This window comes from Cynara cardunculus (assembly GCF_001531365.2).
Source record: "Cynara cardunculus var. scolymus isolate 2C chromosome LG 9, CcrdV1, whole genome shotgun sequence".
Lineage (NCBI taxonomy): Eukaryota > Viridiplantae > Streptophyta > Magnoliopsida > Asterales > Asteraceae > Cynara > Cynara cardunculus.
In genome coordinates, this window is record NC_037536.1 from 9835880 (window position 1) to 9848072 (window position 12193).

The following is a 12193-nucleotide window of genomic DNA, read 5'->3' on the forward strand; positions in this document are numbered from 1 at the left end:
TAGCGAGTTTAATCCGTTTTTTTTTCTAGGGATTATTAAAAAATTCCTAAAGGAGAACGAATTCGGTTCAATGTTTTACTATTGAACTCGGATCATAATGATACTGTTGGAATACAAGCACCACCTAAATGCCTCAGAGATGTCTCAAAGGTAGAGTTGGGTTCTATATCATGAGATACATAAATCCAACGAGATTAATCTTGAAAAGAGTTTCTGAGAAGAGTAAATGTTGTAGTTAAAATGACACTAACATTATTTGGACTTGGGTGTGGGGTGGAATAAAAGTCTTGTAAACCAACTATACATTCTAATTGTAGTTTCAAAATATGTACGGTGTCACACAACAAATTAATACGGTTGCACCGTTCACGGAACCTAAATTTTTTACCCTTTGACGGAGAAACAATACGGTGGTATGTGCCACCCATGACACTTAACTAGGTCCGTCTATGGCGGTGACTCCGGGTTACCTGCCAGGAGCCAGCCCAAGAGGTAATACTTAATAGTCTGTATTGGGCATTTGGGCTTTGCATTTTATTAATCAAATTTTGAAAATGTTAATAAGTTAATTGGGCTTTGCATTTTATTAAGTTGGACAATTGGGCTTTATTTTGTTTGGGTTTTAATTGTTATGTTTGAATTATTGAATACGGTAGCACCTTTCAAAATAATACGGTAGCACCTTCCAAAATAATACAGTAGCACCGTTGAGAAACCTAAAAATTTTACCCTTCGATGGCGAAATAATACGGTGGCACGTGCCACCCATGCAACCCTTACAGGTCCGCCCATGCCTATCAGTAAACCATAGTGAAAACTTTCCGGGTAAAAACAAATGTGGATTAGCGAGATATAAATATTGTATATTGTAGTCCAATCAGTTTTTCCAATCCACAAACGTAAATATATATAACAATTATATATATGATCAAATTACAAAGAGACACGTAAATCGAAATGAGTTTACTTAACGTAGTTCCGCTATCAGGGTGATAGTGTACTTTCACGAGAAGAGAGATCGATTTAATACTAACCGAGAGTGATTAGAACGCATTTACAAGACCCTTGGATCAATGGCTACCCAAAAAATTCTCAAAACAAAGTTTCTAAACATCGAAACAAACCAAAATAAAGATAACGTTTTGGAAAAAAAACTTGGTCAAACAAACCAAAAGACCAAAGCCCTTTATACCGGCCAAAGGGATCGATCAGCCCATATTGCGATGTAAGTCGCCAGTACATGTCATTCGTGCCGGTGGTCCATGCAAGTCGTGAGGGAACGTCCACGGCCACGACGTGGGGATGCGGCCTGTGTTGCCTGAAATGTGCGCAACCGGCATGGCGTCTTCACTGGGATGGCTTGCCACGCAACACAGGGCAATACGGCCAATGCCGCCTGGAACATCTCCCATTGCATGTGTCACGACCCATGTCGCCTGAACGTTGCCTGCGACGAAGCTCGGACCGTGTTGCATGTCTTTACTGAAACGCCATGCAATGCTGCCAATGCTACTAGGAACATGGCCCGACCATTTTCAACCCCAATGCTTCAGCGAGTTGTACGTTCTTCATAGTGAGTTGTACAACATCCAGAAAACCAATTTTTCAACACGCTACCATGATGTGCAAATTGTCCAACAAAACGAATACATGAGCCAATCCAACAAACATGAACAATAGTTGATAAAAGATAGGAATGAGATGCATTTTGACCATGATGAGCTTCGACTCGGCAATCACTCGCCAAAGCCAAAAGAAAGAAAATCTCAAGTAAGCAATCTCGATATAATAAATGAGTTAAGGAACCCAAACATGTACCCATTAATAACTTTCTAAAGATACCACTATGTCATATATAATAATATTCTCATATCTCCCACAAATAACACAACCGGAGTTGGACCAAATTCGAGCACTGCAAACTTGTAGCCAACTGAATCACACATCAACAACAAATTTTTAGCCAACTGGATCATATTATGACTATCACAATTAGTATGGATAGTAATCTGCTTAAAGTCCAAACCAAATCAACATCCTATAAATGAACCGCTTCTTTAGCAAACTTAATCGTCATGATAAATTTAGGAACGACGGCCACAAGGTAATCCAAAAGATAACTATAGAACCTTTTTTTAATGTGAAATTGTTGGAAATACAACAAAAATGTTTTCTAGCACAATAAACTAATTGGACTTTAGACCACTAATTAGACGATGAATACTAACCCCTAAACCTTAAACCATAAATACTAAACCTTAAACCATAAATACTAAACCTCAAATTAGAGTCATATTGCAAGTTTTTATACAATATTTTTTTAATTAATCTGGATATCCAACCCGCTATGCGAGCCGACTAAATCCCAAGGCAACTACCTGTCTTGCGGGTAGCCCGGAGTCACCGTATTTGAATCTCCATTATCACAAAGAGATTTTTATTTCTCTTTGGATTTGAACCTAAGACCTTCAGACACTTTTTGACATTTAAAGTCCAAACTCAAACCAATTAAACACCACATTTGTGGTTTACAATATTTTCTGAAATTGAGTGTATATGAAAATTACTATTCTAAATTTAGTTTATAAAAATTAGTTTCGAGCCTATTTAGTTAATAGGGTATAAAATATATTAAATATATAATGAAAATTATTAACTTAACAACCACACAATTGATATATTTAGTATATAACATAAGATTTAGTTATATCTTGTAAATAAATTAATACAAAAAAGACAGAAAATAGACTCAACACTTTTATTTTTCTTCTTCAGCAGTTCCAGGTAATCTAAAGGAAAAAAAATCTTATTACTCTTGAGTCAAATTTTTTGTTGATATGTACACGAGTTCAATTTTTTCATGTTTCTTGTATATAAATGATTTACCATCTTTATTCACTCAAGGGCTACAACTCCATTCTATACACATTAATGTAGGTTGTATTGATCTCATTAGATTCTAACATAACTTCAACATTGGAACTGTTAAGTAGTATAAATAAAGAATTAAAATTCATAAAAAAACAGTAAACTTTGAAATATTTATGCTTGGATACCTTATTATATTTGGGGAATGTGATTATATGAATATTAAATTTTGTAAATTGACAGATCATGAGTCAATCTAGAAGGTCTGAAAGAATCGTCTTATTAGCCCAGACGAGAGAGAAAGTTCACCTGAGAATGTTCTTGAAAATCTAACAGTGGTTCGGGGAAGAGGAAGAGGCTGAGGCAACGGCAGAGGAAGGGAATGCGGAAGAGGAAGGTAGTCATCTTGAAGTTCATCCAGATCAGGGTGAATTTATTCAGAAGAACATTAATGAAGAACCAATTCAACATCCTGAGTATGTTATTCGGGATATGTTAGTTGAAGAAATAAGCAAATTGAGAAATACTTTCACTTCTATTCTGGGATTACCTGCCAGAGTGGAAATAGAGCGAGTAGAGAGTAACCCGCAAGTCCAATATATAAATACAAGAGGGGATGATATCATGATGTTTTTGAGGTGTAAACCCCCAACATTTTCTGGAGAAAAAGATCTTGTGAAGGCGACCCCAACATTTTCTGGAGAAAGAGATCTGGTGAAAGCGATGTGCTAGTTAAAGGAAATAAAATCAATTTTCAATATAAGTAAGTGTTCTTATGATTGGGTCAAATTTGTTGTGTCTATGCTTAAGTCAAATGCTTTATATTGGTAGGATGTTGAATCTTTGACAAAACCTAATATTTTGCAAACTATGTCTTGATGGAGTTTGTTGATCGATTCAAGGAACTATTCTTCCCTAAAGCGGCAGTAAGGCAATTGGAAGAAGAATTATTGAAGCTAGAACATGGAAATCAAACGGTAAGGGAGTATATAGAGAAGTTCATTGAACACTCCCATTTTGCCGAACATTATATTTCATCTGAGACTCATAAAGTTGAGAGGTATATTTAGGGATTAAAGTCTTTGATCCAAGAATTTGTGATTGCGATGAACCCCACTATATTCCCTTTGGCAGTAAACGCGGCTGAAACAGCCGAAAGAAATAAGAAACGACAAGAGGAAGAAAGGTAGTTGAAAAGAGGAAGTGGGAGGGGTATTCCATAGAGTTTAGAAGACCAAAGTTTGTGAAAACAGAGAATCTCCCGGTTCAGCGATTCAGTAAACGACCCTGTTAGAGACGTCACTGTGTCCACCAAGGTGACTGTAATTTTGAGCAAAGAAAATGCTACAGATGTGGAGAACTGGGACACTTGTCTAGAAATTGTCGGATACCCCAACGTTGGTATCATTGTAATTCTTCTGATCACATAAAGCTGAAATGTCCTCAGTTAAAGACTCCAAGATTGAATCTTGGTGGAAATACTCCAAGTACTCGTGGGGGAATCAACATTAGAATTGGTGAATCTGATAGGGCGAGGTGACGGTCTTTTTAGATGTCAAAGGGGGAGGCAGATGAAATTCCTGAGTGGTAACATGTACGTTTCTTATAAACTCAGTATATGCAAATGTGCTATTTTATTTCGGTGCCAATTATTCATTTGTATCGCCTTTATTTGCTGGGTGTTTATATGTGAAATCTGTGACCCTTGACTATGCCGTAGTAGTTGATACTACTAACAATACTCAAGTATCTGTTACTCATGTGTTTAATGACTGTCAAATTGAGATTGAGGGACGTGTGTTACCAATCCATTTATTTCCGATGCCGATAAGAGAATTTGATATAATGGTAGAAATGGATTGGTTGGCAGAGAATCAGGCGAGCATTGTATGTAATAAATAGATGATACACACTGATTTACCAGGGAAAGGGCCATTTTTGATTTATAGCAATCGACGGGATCATCACACCAACCTGATATCTGTTATGAAAGCTCGAAAGAGTATTCAGAAGGGGTGTCAAAGTTTTCTGGCTTATGTGGTCGATACATAGAAAGAGAAAGGTTAAGAAGAATCTATTTAAGTCGTCTGTGAGTATCCTGAGGTATTTTATGATGAATTGTCTAGTTTACCTCCCGACCGATCAGTTGAATTTAGAATTGATCTAACACCTGGGCAACACCGATGGCGAAAGCACTATACCATTTGAATTAAAGGAGTTAATGACCCAACTAAAAGAATTGTTTGACAAGGCTTTACCAGATTGAGTACATCTCCTTGAGTTCTCCCGTTTTATTTGTTAACAGGAAAGACATGATGATGAGAATGTGTATTGATTATCGAGAATTGAATAAACTGACTATAAAGAATAAATATTCTTTGCCAAGAATCGACGCTTTATTTAATCAATTAGTTGGGGCTAGTTACTTCTCCAAAATTGATTTGCAGTCATGATATCATCAGTTGAAAAAGTCAGGGACGAAGATATTTCTAAAACTGCGTTTCAAACAAGAAATGGGCATCACGAGTTTTCGGTCATGCCGTTCGGATTAACTAATGCTCTAGTAGCATTCATGAATTTGATGAATAAGGTATGTAACACATATCTTGATAAATTTGTTATTGTATTTATCGATGATATTCTTATATACTTACAATCAAAAGCAAAGCATACCAAACATCTTCATCTAGTTCTCAAACTTTTGAAAAGGGAGAAATTATACGCAAAGTTGTCTAAATGTGAATTTTGGTTAAGAGAAGTCCAATTTGTGGGTCACATTGTTTATGAAGCGGGGGTAAAAGTTGGTCCTGCAAAGATTGAAACTATCGAAAAATGGGAAGTATCAATAACACCTACTGAGATTTGTAGTTTCTTGGGTTTGGCGAGGTACTACCGGAAATTTATTCAAGACTTCTCACGGATTGTCGCACCTTTCATTAAACTAAGAGAAAGAATACTAAGTATTAAATATGAAGAGGATCAAATTAAAGCCTTCCAACTATTAAAATATCGATTATGCAGTGCTCCGATATTATCACTACAAGATGGGTCAAAAGAATTTATGGTATACAGTGATGCGTCGAAGTTATGTCTAGGATGTGTATTGATACAGCGGGGGAAAGTTATCGCATATGCTTCCAGACAGTTGAAGGATCGAAACAGTACCCTATGCATGATATGGAGCCCCGTCGTTGTTGCTTTAAATATTTGGAGACATTATCTATTGGGACTAAATTTTAGATTTACAATGATCATAAGAGTCTTCAAGATTTATTTAAACAGAAGGGATCGAATATGCAACAAAGATGATGGATCGAAATGGTAAACGATTATGATTGCGAAATTCTTGTCACCCTGGAAAGGCAAATGTGGTGGCTGACGTGCTTAGCAGAAAATAAAAGAGTGGAACGATTATAGAGCAAATCTAATCCCTAACATTCTTAACGAGATTTTGAGATATCAAAGCGAACCAGTTAAAGAAGAGAATGTCAAAGCTGAGAGAATTGGAAAAATATTAGCAACCCTGACGAAGAATGATAGAGGAATTCTATGTTTCCAAGATAAAATTTGGGTGCCACGTTTTGGGAATAACCGCGAGCTAATTCCAGACGAAAGTCACATATCTCGATACTCAATTCATCCATGTACCAATAAAATGTACAAAGATTTAAAACCATTCTATTGGTGGCCGGGATTGAAGAAAGATATTGCAAAATATGTAGAGCAATGTTTGACGTGTCTATAAGTAAAGATTGAACATCAATGACCATATGGAAATTTGAAGTCATTGAAAATTCCCATGTGGAAGTGGGATCATATCACGATGAATTTCATTATGAAACTGCCGTTAACTCCAAAGGGATATGATGTCATATGTGTTATTGTAGATCATCTAATGAAATTTGCACACTTTCTACCGATTAAAGAGAATTGTCCTTTAGAAAGGATTTCAAAGATTTATATCAAAAAAAATAGTGACCTGTAACGATGTTCCTTTATCAATTGTTTTAGATAAGGACAACCGGTTTACCTCCAAGTTTTGGGAGAGCTTCCAAAGAGCCATGTGATCTCAAATTCGGTTGAGTACGGCGTATCACTCTTAGACAGACGGGCAGAGTGGAAGGACAATTCAGACCCTCGAAGACATGTTGAGAGCTTGTATTATCGACTTTATGAGATCTTGGGAGAATCATCTGCCTTTGATTGAATTTGCTTATAATAATAGTTATCATTCCAGCATCCAAGCGGTACCATATGAGGTTTTGTATGACAGAAAGTACAGAATGTCGTTGTGTTGGAATGCGGTGGGGGAAAAGCAACTGGTTGGTCCAGAGATTGTTCAGATAACAACTGAAAAGATAGATCAAATTCGAGAAAGAATAAATACAGCTCAGGACTGATAGAAAAACTATGCCGACCGACGCCGAAAACCGATTGAATTTCTGGTAGGAGATTTCGTGATGTTAAAAGTTTCTCCATGGAAATGTATTGTACGATTTGAGAAAATAGGTAAGCTAAGTCCAAGGTACATTGAGCCGTTCACAATCTGTAAAAGGGTTGGTACAATAGCGTATCAATTAGAGTTGCCTAAAGAACTCAATGCTATTCACAACACTTTCCACGTTTCAAACTTACGAAAGTGTTTGGCTAATCCAAATATGGTCGTGCCACTACCTGAGGTTCAGTTTGATAATAAGTTGAACTTCGTGGAAACCCCAGAGGCCGTCACTGACCAAAAGACAAAGGTATAGAGAAATAAAGAAATTAGTCTGGTGAAAGTCCAGTGGGGTTTTCATAAGGATCAAGAAGCTAACTGGGAACTAGAATCTGAGATGAGTGCTAAATATCCTCCGTTGTTTGATTGAATGAATTTCGAGAAAGAATTCTTTTGAGGGGAGCATAATGTGATAACCGATTTATCGGTTATAAAGTTTGGGGTAGTTTTCGATTAATGGTGGAAACTTGAGGGGGGCTTAAATTGATTTTGTGTTTAAATACTTTTAATCATCTCCACCGCCTTATGTGCTTTTGTTTATTTTTTGATGAGATATTTTAATTATCTCATTGGGTTTGTTAAAAGTTGGTGAGAAAGTTTCTGTGTGTTTTTGAGTTCGAGAGAAAACAAAACCGAAAAGGGAGGAAGAAGAATTTGATTTATGTGATTCCTAATCTGATTAATTGTTGCTGTTGTCTTCATATCTTTGTGATCATAAGGTGAGTTTATTTATAAACTTTCATCTTAAAATGTTAAAACCGAACCGTAAGGTTCTTTACGTGGTGATTTTAAAAACTGATCTCATGTTATTGTTAACATAATTTTGTATTTTGATATGTTAATAACAAATGATTGGAATAAGGGTGACATAATCAGTCGATATGTACTATGAGGTAAGGGTCGCATAATCAGAAGATGCGTATTATGCGATAAATGTGGCATAATCAAGAGAACTGTATTTTAGGATAAAAGTGACATAATCAAATGAGACGTATTATGGGGGTAAAGGTGGCATAATCAACTGAATGTAAAAACTGGGATTTTTGATCATATGACAAACTGTTTTCGCATTTTTATGATGCAATGACTTTGAGTTATCGCACATGTGTGTTGCGATGACTTGGGTTATCGCATCCTGTTGATGCGATGAGTGAATTTTGTCGCTTCCTTGAAATGCGAGAAGGGAGCTTTGTCGCATCTTGTGATGCGACAAATTGAGTTGTCACAATCTATTGATGCGACAAATTGATTTTGTCGCATCCTTGTGGATTTTTAAACGACTTCTTCGAAGTATTTTCTCTTTTTTGCAACATTTGAACTACAATCTTATAGCTTAATTCTGAGCTATAACTCCTAGTTTCGGACAATAGGCAACTCGACGATAACTTCACTTGATGAAAATAATATTTTACTTTCTTTATTTAAATTAATTTAATTTTCCGAATTAACTTGATTGGCAATTAACAATGCAAAATAAACTAAATATGACTTGAAAATCAACCTTTTAATTAGTTTTCCTGCACATTATTCAATCCTTCTAATGAAATAAACCAGTTGTTAGGAACGACGACCACGAGGTAATCCAAAAGATAACTATAGAACCTTTTTTAATGTGAAATTGTTTTATTAACCTGAATATTTAACCTGTTATTCGGACTGACTAATCCCAGTATGAACATCTGTTTTGCAGATAGCCCGGAGTCATAGAATTTGAACCTCCATGGCCACAAGGAGATTTTCATTCTTCCTTGGATTTGAACCTGAGACCTTCTGACACTTTTGACCTTTAGAGCAAAGCTCAAACCAATCAGGCACCACCCTTATGGTTTTATTGTGAAATTGTTGGAAATACAACAAAAATGTCTTCTAACACAATAAACTAATTGGACTTTAGACCACTTATAAAAAAAAAACTGGGGATGAAAATAATTTATGCTTTTTATTTCAAAATTAATTTAGTTAACTAATTAGACATTGAATGAACAACCCAAATTGAACTAAATATTAGTTAAACTTACATGACAAGCATAAATGCTACAACCAATCATTAATGTTTTTGACTTGAAACGTCATTACATTGATATTGACATGATGACATGCCGTTTAGTATTGATCTACTGAGTTCTATAACCAAAGAACTAGTCTGTTCATCGAAGTCACAAATTTATTGAAGAGAAAGGAACGTAATGAAAATCAACTGAATGGAATGTAAACATTGAACTCAAGTAAAAATTAAAAGTTTGTTTTGCACTGATATAACGAAGAAAGATAGTTCATATATATAATCTAAGTAAAATGTCTTGTTTTATCCAATTATGTGAACTAAATAAATCAAGATTACTAATTTCAGTCGCTAATTAAGATTTCTGAAAAGACATTTTAGATTTAGGGGGTGTTTGGGATTTCTTCTAAAAGCTGTTTTTTAATTTATTTCAGTCTGGAACCGGTGATAAGTTGTTTTCTGGTGTTTGGATAAGAAAAAAAAAACTGCTTATATCGGTGTCAAACCGGTAATAACCTGTTTTTGATAAGTTAATCATTCATGACTTATGAAAAAAATGCTTATTACCAGTTTACAATTTTAATCCTATTTTATTTAACTCCGGTTTAATACCACATAAGTTAATAAGCACTTTAAAAAAAAACATAAGTTGGTCATTATCATTTTCAATATATTGCCGTTTCGATTTGTAGGGTTTAGGACACCGAACATGATGGAGAATTTATTTCATTGAAAATTTTCTATCCAATTATGTGAACTAAGTAGTTAAATTTTTTTATCATTGATATTTTTAAAGAGACATCGTGACATATAAGAATTAATGCAATTAGGACCATTTATTTTAAATAATATCATTTTCCATATCTTGTTCTTTTGGTAATTGTGGGGTCATGACATCAGGTTCTTGCTAATTAAGGGTGAGCATAGGCGGGTACCCGTTCTTTTTGACAGGAACCGGAACCGGCGGTTCTTGAGATATTGGAACCGGAACCGGAACCGGTTAGAGCGGTTCTTGAATTTTTGGAACCGGAACCGGAACCGGTTCCCGACGGTTCCTAAAATATTAAAATTTTGTTATTTAGAAATAAAAAATAAAAACATTGTCAAAACACTAAATTAAATAAACAAGAATACAAATTATACGGAATAATGGTTACAAATATTGTTTAACGATTATAAACCATGATAGACTAATAGAAAATGTTCAAAGTTTAACGATTACATACTATAATTGTAAATGTTCAAAACTTAACGATTACATACTATGAAGTGTAGTTTAGTAGAACTAGAAAGTTGATGAAGAATGAAGATGACCACGTCTTTTGAAGATGTAACATAATATACATTTGGTATTAAAAAAATGAATTATTTTTTTATTGAAAAACACTGGGTACCCGCCGGTTCCGGGTACCCGGTCCCGGAACCGGTCCTGACTAGTGTTGCCCTGACTCTAGACTCTACACCCTAAACCATAAATACTGAACCCCAAATTAGAGTCGTATTACAAGTTTTTATATAATATATTTTTTATTAATCTGGATATCTAACTCGTTATGCGAGCCGACTAATCTCAGGGTAATTAATAGTTTTCCTGGTAGCCCGGAGTCACCATATTTGAACCTCCATGATCACAAGAGAATTTTTATTCCTTATTGTATTTGAACCTAAGACCTTCAGACACTTTTTGACCTTTGGAGTCCAAACTCAAACCAATCAAACATCACATTTGTGGTTTATAATATTTTTGAAATCGAGTGTATATCAAAATTACTATTCTGAATTTAGTTTATATAAATCATGTCAGTTTCGAGCCAATTTAATTAATAGGGTATAAAATATATTAGATATATAATGAAAATTATTGATAACTTAACAACCACACATTTAATATCTACTATATAACATAAGATTTAGTTATATCTTGTAAATAAATTAATACAAAAAAGACAGAAAAATAGACTCAACACTTTCATAACACCAAATAACTTAAAAATAAATATAAATATATAACTTAGATCATTATTTTAGCCAAAGAAATATAGTAAGAAAAAGTGTAAGAATAGCTGGAAACGACTGTTAATACTCTGTAGACTGAGAAGCAAAAGGAGAAATCCGTCTAAGAAGGAGCTCGCGTCTGATTAGCTGGTTGATTAGTCAAGGTTAAAGAAAATGCTAAACTTTCGGCTTGCTATAAAGCTAACAGCTGACGCTATTGGGAAATCTATACATTATATTATGTGTTTTAGAGGAAGGTTAGAGGTGCAATGGATTAAAATTTGTGCATCTCTTTAACAAAATACACTCTTAGTAATTGGTTTACTAATACAAAGTTTTAATCTTTCAAAACATCATCGACTAAAAGAGATTAGTGGAAGTTTTGTAAGGTCATCACTTCTTCCGTGATTCGTTAGGGTAGTTTAGTTAACTTATTTGTAGGTTGGGAAAGTTTGAAGTACAATTGAAACATCTTTAGAGTTCTAATTTCGCATGGGAACTTGAAGATGAAAAAAGAATATACCCACAATTGTTTGTCCATGCTTAGATTTTAGGGGCAAAATCTCCTTTAAGAGAGTGGAAAATTGTAACATCCCATTTTGAGGGATTATTTTAAAAATATGTATATATTAATGTTTGGGGTTAGACATTAATATATATATATATAGGGGCCTAATCAAATGAGAACTGATTAGTTTGTGGTAACTGTAAGAACCAATGTGAGCCAATCATTTAAATAATTAATGTTATATCCTAAAATAACATAAAAGGTAAATTGGTAATGTTTATAAATCATAAAACCCTAACCCTCTTGTTCTTCCTTCTTTCATCGA